Source organism: Talpa europaea (genome assembly GCF_964194135.1).
Source record: "Talpa europaea genome assembly, chromosome: 6".
NCBI classification, from domain to species: domain Eukaryota; kingdom Metazoa; phylum Chordata; class Mammalia; order Eulipotyphla; family Talpidae; genus Talpa; species Talpa europaea.
The window spans coordinates 93,928,536-93,941,130 of record NC_140072.1 but is presented as its reverse complement, the minus strand read 5'-3'; positions in this window follow the sequence as shown (position 1 = coordinate 93,941,130).

The following is a 12,595-nucleotide window of genomic DNA, read 5'->3' as shown; positions in this document are numbered from 1 at the left end:
GTTTTTTTTCAAAGTACAAAAGGCTACATGGTTTTTCCAGAAAGGTTTCAAAACTCCCAAAGATTAATTTCCAACTTAGATGTTTGTTTTTATTTTCAATCTATGACTTGACTGGTATTAAAGCTGCTATTTGATAGTAATTAAGTATGTTGTCATTGATATAAACCTGTTTGGTTCAGCAAACAAACTAAAATGATTGTCATAGACAGTGTTTTATTTTTCCTGTTGGTGTTGCTGATTTGTGAGCATGCTTTAAGATGAAAAAAGCATGAATGATAAATTCCTTAAAAAGGTGCGGCATCCAATTCAGATATTTTGTCTTGATTTTAAAGCTGGTTGGTGTAGTGCTATTAAAATTTTGTTCAGTTAATTTTCTTTTAAAAAACTCGTTCGCACGTTGTTTAGGGTGCCCTTACTTCAGCAAAGGAGAAGGAGTAGGAGAGCCTTAGAATTTTTGAGGAAAAAAAAAAACCTATAACATACAATGTACTGTATCAAACTATTTTACATGAATGACACAAGTATTCTGAATTTAAAAAAAAAATTGAACATTGTTAAAAACAAGGTGTTACGTAATAAATTTATTTTTCATAAATCAAAATGGAGTCAACTGTATTTTTATGTGCACAAAGATGTTTTGCTTTAAGATGTACCTTAACAAGTGACCTCTAAATAAATCTCCAGTTCTCAATTATATCTATATATTGTGTCTCCATAATAAAGTAGAGTAAATGACATAATTTAGATACGGATTTCTTTCTATTACACTTAGTACTATAATATAAAAGATATGAAATAGCGGTACCTTCCTGATTGGAAGAAATTACAATAACCCTTCTAGAATAATGCCTAATTTTGTATTATACTGAGAACAATTTGACTGTTTTATCCCAAATAATTATTTTTCCTCCTGTCTTAAGCACAAAATACAGGATATTTAAATTTTTTTTTTTCTTAAAAATCCATTCATGTAAAAATATCCTAAAAATATATTATTATATGTGATATATATCATGTGTGTTAAAAACTGAGGAATTTCAGTACTTTTAGGAACCCATTACCATCAGGATGATTTTAGGAGTTGAATTTGTGTTTGCATGTTAAGTCTTCCCATCCTATCCCATATTGCAGATATGATGATTGAGCCCCCCTCTTCAAACCCTCAGGAGCTTCCCTTTTATCACAAAATTGAGTTAGAGCCCTCCAAGTTTGACTTTTGTCTATCTTACCCTTACTATGTCACTCTGTCTTTTAATTTTTCTCCCTGTCTTTAATGCAGTGTTTTTCAAATTTAAGGGTGTGAGAATCATCTAGAGTTTTCTTTTTTTTTCTCCTGTCCCAGAGGTTGATTTGGTAGGCTTGGGGTAAAGCATGGAATCTTCATTTTTAACAGCTGTTTATGCAATTTTCTGAGGAATGCTGGTATAGAAAAATACCTCCAGCCGGGTCTAAAAATTGAGCGAACAGTAGCAAATTAAATGGCTTGGAGAGGGGGCTGCTCTGGTAACAACTATTTTCTCTTCATGCATGAATTTCATAAAACAAAGCTCAATATAACATGTTCCACTCTAAATGCTGGAAGCTCCTAGGGCTCAGTTCTCAGATTTCTTTATTTCTTTATCGACTCCCATTCACACTCTGAGTGATGCTTATTTCGTTTTGTTAAACATGTTGAGGACCATAAGTTTTAGGTAAGCAACCTGTTTTCTCCCTAAACTCCAGACTCACAGATTTCACTGCATCTCTGACAAATAACAGGCATAGTCATACCCCTGCTATCATTGTCTAGCCCATTCCCCGACTTTTTTTTTCCTACATAATACCTATCACCTGACCTGTAACATATACAGGACTATTTTCTTTCTTGCCCCATGGAATGGAAGCTCCTGGAAAGGAGTCCTGTTCCATCTCAAACCTCACCTCTTCATTCTTGCTTCCCTAGGTGATCCCATCAAGGCTTTTACTGCCCATCTCCCACTGCAACAAGCCACACTCATCTGTTTCATAAGCTTAGAATAACGTCCTGCCTGTTTTCCTCCCTTTTCTCTCTAGCCTTTTTGACACAGTAGCCTGAGTGATTCTTTTAACAGAGATTATCCCACTCCTCTGCTCACATCCCTCCAATACTTCTTAGTAAAAAGCAAAATCTTTACAATCTAGCCTAAATCCTTATTTGTTCTAGCCTCCTGTTTCTTATCCAGCCCATTTTTTTGTTTTTCTTCTCATCTGCTTTACTCCGGCTACCCTACTCTCTTTATTGTTCCTTGAATCTGCCAAGCGCATCCTGTTTCAGGGCTTTCATTCTTGCTGTTCCATCTTTATCTTTTCCAAATGCTCTCCCCATCTTGGTTCTTGGCTTACTCCTTCACTCCTTCCAGTCTCTTCTTATTAGAGACACTCTCCCTTTCAACTCTATATAAAAGACCCCACTTCCTTATACCCACTAGCATTGTCTTTCCTCTTTAACCTGCTTTATTTTCCTGCATATGCCTAACATATGACTGTTTATTGTTTTCCCCCACCCCACTATAAGATAAACTCCACAAAGTCAGTCTTTTAATTGAAGTGTAGTTGACATATAACGTTGATAGATTCAAGATGTACACGTGTCTACTTGAGAAACACCTACCCCAATATAATTATCACCATTATGTTAGCTAATATCTCTAGGCAGTCTTTTTTTTTTTTTTTTTTTTTTTTTTTTTTAAATTTTTTTTTAATTGAGGCATGTTTCATTTATTTATTTGTTTGTTTGTTTGTTTAGTTTATACATGCACTGGGTACAGTCAGAAGCGCGGGAGGGTGAGAGAATTCACCAGAGCCAGAGCGGGGAGCAGAGCAGGCAGAAGGACTGAAGCACACTGCTGAGTGGAGCAGCGGGCGGCAGGAGAGGTCTGCGCGCCATGTGGGACCCTCCTGCGGTGGCCGGGGAGCAGCCGGGGATCGAACCGGTGCCACTGAGGCCGCGGGCAGCTTCGCAACCCAGCGCTCAACCGCTGCGCCACCGGGGAGGCCCTCTAGGCAGTCTTTATTTACCTCAATAATCCCAGCAACTAGAAGAGTACCTCACACATAACAGTGTTCATAAATTCTAATGAATAAATGTCTTTGTATTTAAATATCAAATACAATAATATCTCAAACTCAACATACACAAAAGAGAACTTTTTGTCTTTTCTCCTTAGCTACCATCATTTCTCCTAATACCACCTAACTTCCTAACTGACCCACCCTGCCCCGCTTCGTGCCATTCAGTAGCCTGTCTTCCCCACAACAATGATCTTTTTTTTTTCCAGAACAATGAGCAACCTAGCATTTTCACACATGTATGTATTTTTCTGCTATGTATTTGTTTATTATTAGTCTCCCCCACTAAGGCAGTGACTTTATAGGCCTCTTCAAGAATAAGAGCACTATGCATGCTCTTAATCTTTCAATTGCTTCCCATAACACTTAGAATAAAGTCAGAATTTCTCAACATCACTTACAGTGTTTCTTCGTTAGCTCGCCACTATTCTCATTTCCTACCACTTTCCCCATTGCTAACTACTGCAGTGACCTTAGACCCTCTTCTCATCCTTGAAAATGTCAAGCACATTCCTGTATCAAGGCAATTTTCTTGTTACTCCTTCTGCCTGGAATTCCTGTGCCCGAGATTTTGCCAGTCTCTCAGTTCATTTAGGTCTGCTCAAATGCCACCGCCCTTCCCTTCTGTCACAATTTATCTGCTTTTCCTTCAGAACAGTGATCACTACCTTATTATTGTCTGTCTTTTCCTGTGAGTTCAGGGACTTTGTTTTCTTCACCATTACATTCCTCATCACATAGGACAGTGCTTGTTTTTACATATGTATCATCTTGAAAGAGAACTGAATGGAAATAATCACCATCATCTATATTTCCTAGTGCTTGTGTGTATAGTCATTTCTGAAACTGTTCTGCATGCATAACTTGTTAAATTTTAAGATTTTCAAGTTACAGTTCCATTGATTTATACTGAAGTGAACCCCAAAAGAGCATCCAGATTGAAAAGGAAGAAATAGAACTATATTAACAAAATGATTGTCTATGTAGGAAACTCTGAAGAGCCTACAAAAAAGCTCTGATAGTTCATCAGTGAGTTGTAGGATATAAGGTAGATATACAAAAACAATATTTCTCTATACTAGTATTAAATAATGAGAAATTTAAAAAATTTAATTCCATATTTAATAGCACAAGAAAAGTTTGGAATATGTAGGAACAAATAATAAAATATGTGCAAAATATGTTTCCTGAAAACTACAGAAACAGAACAATGATTTAAAAAAAGTCAAAAATACTGAATAAGTGGAGGAATACCATTTTTATGAACTGAAAAACTTATTATTGTTAAAATATCACTTCGCAAACTGACTTTATAGGTTCAACACAATTCCATGCAAAATCCCAGGAAAAGGTTTGGTAGAATTCAATACATTTTTCTGTAAAATTTATATGCAGACACAAAGAAACTAAAATGAGAATGACTATATTACCTTACATTAAGATTTATTCTAAACCTATAGTAATCAAGGCATTGTAGAAAGAATAGGCACATAAGTCAATAAAACAGAATGAGAGTCCACTAAAATTTGATACCCAGATGCAAAAGCATCCAAACAACACCTGAATTCATATATTGCATTCCATAAAAAATAATGAACTCAAAATTGAGCATAACCTAAATATGAAATGTAAAAAATGCAGTGAGGATATGGAGTAACTGGAACTCTGATATTGCTATTAGGAGTATAAAATGAGTCATCTTAGAAGAGGATGACAGTTTCTTTATGATAGTAATCCCAAATGAAATGAAATTAATTTTCACATAAAAAGCTGTCCAAATGTATATAGTGATTTGTAGTTGCTAAAAGCTGCAAACTACCATATGTTTATCAAATGGTGACGATCCTATGATATTCCATACAGTGAAATAGAGTCCATTACTGCGACACATAACATGAATATTATGTTACATGGAAGAAGTTAAACTTAAAGACTACATACCATGTATTTCTAATTATGATATTCTGGAAAAGACAAAATTAAAGGACAGAAAACAGATTAGTGGTTGCCTGGAAAAAGTGTGAGAAGAGGCGCTGACTACAAACAAACATGTAGGAATTTGTGTAATGAAATTGTTCTATATCCTGATTTTTCTGTATCCTGATTTTTATTGTGACATACAAATGTTTGTATTTTTCCAAACTTTCTGAATTGTTTAGGCAAATTTTAGTGGTTTTAAATTATACTTTAATACAAAACAAATAGAAGGACAGGGAGCAACTGAAATTCTCATACATTACTGCTGGGAAATAAAATGCAGCAACCATTTTGGAAAATAATTTGTCAATTCCTTATAAAGTGAAACATATTTACCATATAACCCTACAATTATGCTCATGTCCCCACAATACCACAAAACATAGCTTGTACCTGCATGTTTAAAGTAACTATTCATAAGACCCCCAAACTGGATATCTTATTAATAGCTAAACAGGTAAATTACGGTATAGCTGTGTAGTGGAATGCATTACTCAGCGATAAGAATGAATATTTAGAAGAATATTGATTGTAGCGGTGATTACATGGGTATATACGTTTTTCAAAACTTGTCAAAGTGCATTTTAAATTGGCCTTTGTGTAGAAATGATGCCTTTTATAACGTTGATTTGTTTAAAATTTATATGCATAGAATACTTAGCACATACTTAGCATATAAGCACTTATTAAACTTATTAAAGCACTTATTATTAAATTAGCTATTATTAAACTTCTTTGTATATAGATATGATTTTTCTTAAGACTATTAATATGACTTAGGTATAGCAGGTAAGTTGCACTTTGGGTCATTCCACAAACAGTCAGATTTGAACCCAGGTCCTCAGCTTCCAGGTCCCTCAGGGAAAAGAATAGTCTAGGGTGGTCATACATGGCCAAGTGGCCACACTCTCTAAAGCACAAAACATGTCCCGAACAGCAATAAGCAGAAAATGAGATTGATAAGCTTATGGACCGCCTGTGAGGGTATTTTATTTACGTGTGGTTTTCCATTTAAATTACAAAGTAGTACTAGTGGGTTTAAAAACTGATGCTGATTTAATAGGCCCTAAAATCAGCTTGACTTATATTATGGTACTTTTACAGGTGAGTTTCTTCACTGAAGGAACATATGCTATACATAAGCAAAAATAGACAACAATTTCTCTGATATAAAGGTGTCCATGAGAAGTTATACCAGATTCCTCTTAGGCACCCCCAAAATGCTTTGGCCCCCTTCCTGGAGGCTACAGTGACTAGTTCCACTGCATCCTTTGGTTCCATTTGCTTGCAGGATTGTTTTCCAACCCTTTGCTCTGAGCCTGTGTTTATCTTTGGAGATAAGGTACATTGCCTGGGGGACAGCAGAATGGTGGATTCTATTTTCTGATCCACCCAGACACTCAGTGCCTTTAAATCGATAAGTTCTGTCTGTTTATATTTAGTGATAATTGATATATGAAAGTCTGCTACTGCTATTTTGTCCTGAGCTCTATGGTTCTATTTCCTTATTTAGTTCTTTGTGGATGTTCTCTTCAACATCCAGACTGGAAAGGAAGAAGTAAAACTAATCACAGATGACATCAAGTTATATATAGAAAATAAAGAATCCACAATAAAGCTACCAGCGCTAATAAATGAATTCTGGAAGTTGCAAGTAACAAGATCAAAATGCAAAAATCCATTGTGTTTTTATACACCATCAGTAAACAATCCCAAAAGGAAATTCAGAAAGCAATTCCAATATAATGGCACCCAGGAGAATTAAGTATTTAGAAATAAGTCTAGCCAGAAAGGTCAAATATTCATGTACTGAAAACTATAAAAAATTGCAAAAGAAATTAAAGACCCAAGAAATAGACAAGATTCATAGATAGGAAGACTTAGCATTATTAAGATATGAATGTAGCCCAAAGTAATCTACAGATTTAATGAAATCTTTAACAAAATTCCAACAATTTTCATAGAAAAGGAAATGTTTATCCTCAAATTTATATGGCATTGCAAGGGGTCTTAAATAACCTCAACAATCGGGAAAAGAATATATTGAAGGATTCCCACTTCCTGACTTCAAACCTTACCACACCCCTCGTTCTTTCAATGACTTTAAAATACTGTTCATGTTGTCTTTATATTTTTATTTTATAGATTGTAATTATTCAAAAACAGAATGAGGAAACATGTTATCTAAATACTCATTTACTATTTAAAATTTGCAATTTGAAGCAGGATATGAAAAAATGGAGGTTTTTTTTTTCTCTCTCTCCAAGTATGTGCTTTGGTTCTAAAAATAAAAACAGAATAAATTAAAATTTGAGCAAACATTATAAGCAAAAAATACCTGATGTTTGTAAATGTTGTTTTGGAACTTAGATGATCTGAATAAACCGAATTCCATCTTTAAAAAATAAAATGGTCCTCCCTGGTGGCGCAAGGGGTTAAGACAACCTATGAAGTTGTCCACAGCCGCTGCAGCACAAGTTTGATCCCGGGCTGGCCAGGGAGCAACCCACATGGTGCAGCAGACCTCTCCTGTCTCACCAACTGCTCCTGTCAGCAGTGTATTTCAGTCAGTCTGCCTGTTCTGCTCCCCACTCTGTCTCTGGTGAATCCTCTCACCCCCGCCCCCACACCTCTGGCCTGTACCCCAGCTTTTGTATGCATAAATAAATCTTTAAAAAATAAATAAAAATAAAATAATACTCGTAGACGTACAGACATGTAGACTCAATGGAGTAGAATAGGGAGCCCAGAAATAATCCCTCACCTGTAAGGGCAATTGGCTTTTGACGAGGGTGTGCGGACCATTCAATGGAGAAAAGACAGTCTTCAATAAATGATAGAGAGAAAATTGCATACCCAAATGCAATACACTATGTGCAAAAATTAACTGAAAGTGATACAGAGACCTCATATGTAAAAGCTAAAACTATTCTTAGAAGAATATGAGAGAATTCTTGTGACATTGGACACTAATGATAACTTCATAGAGAAAACATTTCATAGAGAAAACACTGAAAGCATAGGAAACAAAAGGAAAAAATTCAGACATCAAAATTACAGATGATGTTTAAGAATCATAGGATATTGTCAAGAAACCAAAAATACTAAGAATAAGAAAACATTTGCAAATTATGTGTCTGATAAAGTATCCATTTTTCTTTCATCCAGACAATTTCCCTTAATATATCTCTTAAGTGTGATGGGAATAAATTCTTTCTGTATTTATCTAGAATATTTTGCCTTCATTCTAAAAAGATATCACTGGGGCACAGTTTCTACATTAAAGATATCTCTCTGTTGTCTCTAATTTGCATTGTTTCTATGAGAAATCATTCTTATGTTTCTTTATAAATATGTCTTCTACTTTGGACATGTGATTGTTTGACATAAGAAAACATGGCTGTTGTCAGGATTTTCTTTTGATCACTGGTTTTTCAATGATAGGAATTGCTTGGATTTTGTTGAGATTTTTGGGCCTGTGGGTTTATAATTTTCATCAAATTTAGAAAATTTCTTTTTTTTTAATACTTTTTGTCTATTCCCTCTTGTATGGCTCCTTTTACATTTGATATTGCTCCACAACTCACTGATGTTCTGTTTAATTTGAATATTCTTTCTAATTATCTTTCATTTTGAATAGTTTCTACTATGTGTTCATGTTTATTGATTTTTTCCTTCTGTACAGTTGCCTCTTACTAATCCCATCCAATTTATTTTATTTCAGACATTGTTCTTCAGATACATAAATCATACAGACTTTATGTACATACAGACTTCTCTCTTTCTCACTTTCTCTCTTTTTCTCTCTCTTTTCACATCATCATTATCATCTTGCTTATGTCTACTTGTGCCTTTGTGAGTATATGGAGTGTGTTTATATCAACTATTTTACACCCTTGTCTGTCACCTCTATTATTTCTGAGCATGTCTATTGATTGATTTTTCTCCCATTTACAGATCATATTTTCCTGCTTCCTTTTATGGCTGCTGCTTTTTTTCAGCTTTATTGACTAATAAAATTATAAGATATTTAAATTGTGTATGTTGTGATGACTTGATACACATACATTATAAAAATATTTCTCCCATCTAGTTAATCAATAGTACATCACCTTAAATATTTATCAGGGGGAAGGGGGAGGATGAGAACATTATTTAAGTTCTACTTTTAGCAAATCTCAAGTATACAATACAGTGTTATCACCTATAGTCCCCATGTTATAAATTAGGTCCTCAGACCTTATTTATCTTATAATTGAATGTTTGTATTCCATTACCAACCTCTCCCTAATGCCCCCAGCCCCTAACTCTGACAACCACTTCTTTACTATTTTGACTAGTTTCACTTTTTTAAAAAAGATTCATTCCACATGGTAAGTGATAACATGTATCAGTATTTGTCTTTCACTGTCTGGCTTATTTCACTTGGCATGCTGCCCTCAAGAGGTTCATCCATGTTAATATAGATACATACATAACATATATGTAAGTATATAATTATCTTACATCTTCTTTATCCCCTCACATCTTCTTTATCCATTGATGGGCACTTAGGGTGTTTCTATAGCTCAGCTATAGTACTTCAGTGAGCATGGGGGTGCTGATATCTCTTTGAAATAATGATTTCATTTTCTTTGGATAAACACCAGAGGGGATTGATGGATCATATATCAGCTATATTTTTGATTTCTGAGCAGCCTCCATGCTTCTTTCCATAGTGGCTGCACAAATGTTTTCATGAACAGTGCACAAGTGTGCCCATTTTTCACACCCTCACCAGCACTTGTTATCGCTTAGATTTTTGATGACTTTTAACAGGTGTGAGGTAATATCTCACCGTGGCTTTGATTTGTGCTTCCTCGATGATTAGTGATCTTGAACCTTTTCATGTACCTGTTGGCCATTCCTATATCCTTCCTCTGTTCATTTTTAATTTGAGTGTTTGGTTTTTGTTATCGAGTTGTATGAGTTGGATATTAGCAATTTATCAGAGCTATGATTTACAAATATTTTCTCCCATTTGGTAATTTGTCATTTCATCTGGTTGATTTCCTTGGCCTTGCAAAGGAAGGTATTGGAATGACATAGTCTCATGTTTATTTTTTCTTTTGTTGCTTTTGCTTTTGGTGTCATATCCAAAACATCATCATCATGACCAATGTCAAGGAGCTTCCGTCTGTGTTTTCTTCTAGTAATTTCATGGTTTTAGGTCTTAAATTTAAGTCTTACTCATTTTTAGTTAACTTAGTGTATGGTGTAAGTAGGGGTCCAGTTTCATTTTTTTTGCATGCGACTGTCTAGTTTTCCCAACACCATTTACTGAAGAATAGCCTTTCCCCATTGGCTCCTTTGTTATAAGTTAATCCACCATATAAATATGGGTTTCTTTTTGGGTTCTCTATTCTGATCCATGGAACTGAGCTAGCTGCTTTATTTTGTTATGCCAATGTCATTCAATGTCATAGCATCTAGTTATAATGCAAATTTAAATCAGGAGGTATGGTGTTCCCAGCTTTGTATTACTTTCTCAAGGGTTCTGATTATTTGGACTCTTTTGTGGTTTCATACAAATTTTGTGATTATTCTTTTTTGTGCTATTAAAAATTTTTAAAAGATTTATTTTTATTTATTTATGCATACAAGAATCAGGGTGTAGTCCAGCGGTGTGGGAGTTGGGGCAGTGAGAGGATTCACCAGAGACAGAGTAGGGAGCAGAACAGGAGGATCTACTGAGATACACTGCTGAGGGGAGCAGTGGGCAAGACAGGAGAGGTCTGCTGTGCCATGTAGGTTAGGATCAAACTCATGCCTCAGTGGCTGGCGATAGCTTGATAGTACTAAGACTTTAACCCCTGCGCCACCAGGGAGGCCCACTATTAGAATTTTGATAAGCATTTAAATGAATCTTGATTACTTGGATAGTACAGACATTTTAACAATAATAATTCTTCCACTCTATGAACATGGAATTTCTTTCCATTTACTTACCTCTTTTTCACTGTTTCTCATCAGTGCATTACAGTTTTTAGTGTACAGATATTTCAGTTCTTGGTTAAATTTATTCCTAAGTATTTTACTTTTGTTGATGCAGTTGTAAATAGGATTATTTTCTTATTTCTCAAGCTGGTAAATTATTTTATTGGTTGCTGAATATTATAAATTTGCTTTCTGGTGCTAAATTTTATTATATTTGTTTAGTATTAGATTTTGTTTAGGCAAATTGTTAAATTAACTAGATCTGTTTATCAGGTTTCAGAAAGTAGGCTTTAGTCTAGAGCTATTTAAGTCCCACTATTAAGGAAAGTGTCCCAGTTACCTGACTGGTAGGAGACACAAATTGTTTTCAGCCCATGTGGTTTTCTCTAACCTCAGGTAGTATTGCCTCATGGAGGCACAGATCAGTACTCTGTCAAAGACTTAAGGTGACCACTCTACAGATCTCCAGAGCTGTGTGTCTACGTGCACGTGTATGTGCAGCTCCCCTCTCTCCCATGCATTGTCCATTAAATTGTAGCCACTTTATCTTCCCTACAGTGGACCTTAGTATTTAGATCCCCCTTCTCGGCACTGGAAACTGCTTTCTAGCTATAAGCTCTGTAATAGTAAAGCTTATTTGTTTCTCAGAGACCATACTTCCACACTGCCAATTGTCTGATACCTGAAATTCAGCTGAAGATATATTTTGTCCGATTTCTTAATTGTTTAAGGGGAGAGGGTAAACTTTATCTCATTACTTTATCTTAGCTGGAAATGGAAGTTATAGCAGAAATTAATTTGCTAGATGGGTCAAGTTTTAGGCAGGTTCACAAGATTTATTAACACTGTGGTATAAGTGAGTCTGATCTTGCTAAGTCAGTCAATATGTAGACCTAAAATTTGTGTACAATGTGTCATATATATCCAAACATAAGGCAATCTGGACTATAATGCAATCTTCTGGTTTCTTGATAAGATTGGAAAAGAAAAGTTTATGTAGAAATATCTATACATACATACATACATAGACTTCCTTTAAGAGGTGGGGATGGAATATTTAAATATATACTTATAATCAATTTCATTACAAATATATAAAACTGTACATTAGTAAACATTATTTTAGAATATTACTTTACCCACTCATGTGAAATAATTTTATTCACTCTCACATGTACCTTTGACTTTAGTAATTTTATTGTTCATTGCTATAATTTCCTTTTTAGTTATTTAAAACATCTTTATGTCATCAAAATTATTTGAATTATAGTACCTTTTACTTTTAATATATGTTGTTCTTTTTTTTTAAAGATTTATTTATTTTATACAAGAATTGGGGTACAGGTCAAGAGCGTGGGAGGGTGAGAGAATTCACCAGACCCAGAGGGGGGAGCAGAACAGGCAGAGGGACGGAAGACACTGCTGAAGGGAGCAGTGGGCAAGGCAGGAGAGGGCTGCAGCGCCATGTGGGGTTCTCCCTGGACGGCGGGGAATCGAACCGGCGCTGCAGAGGCTGCGGACAGCTTCGCAGTGCGGTGATCAACTGCTGCGCCAC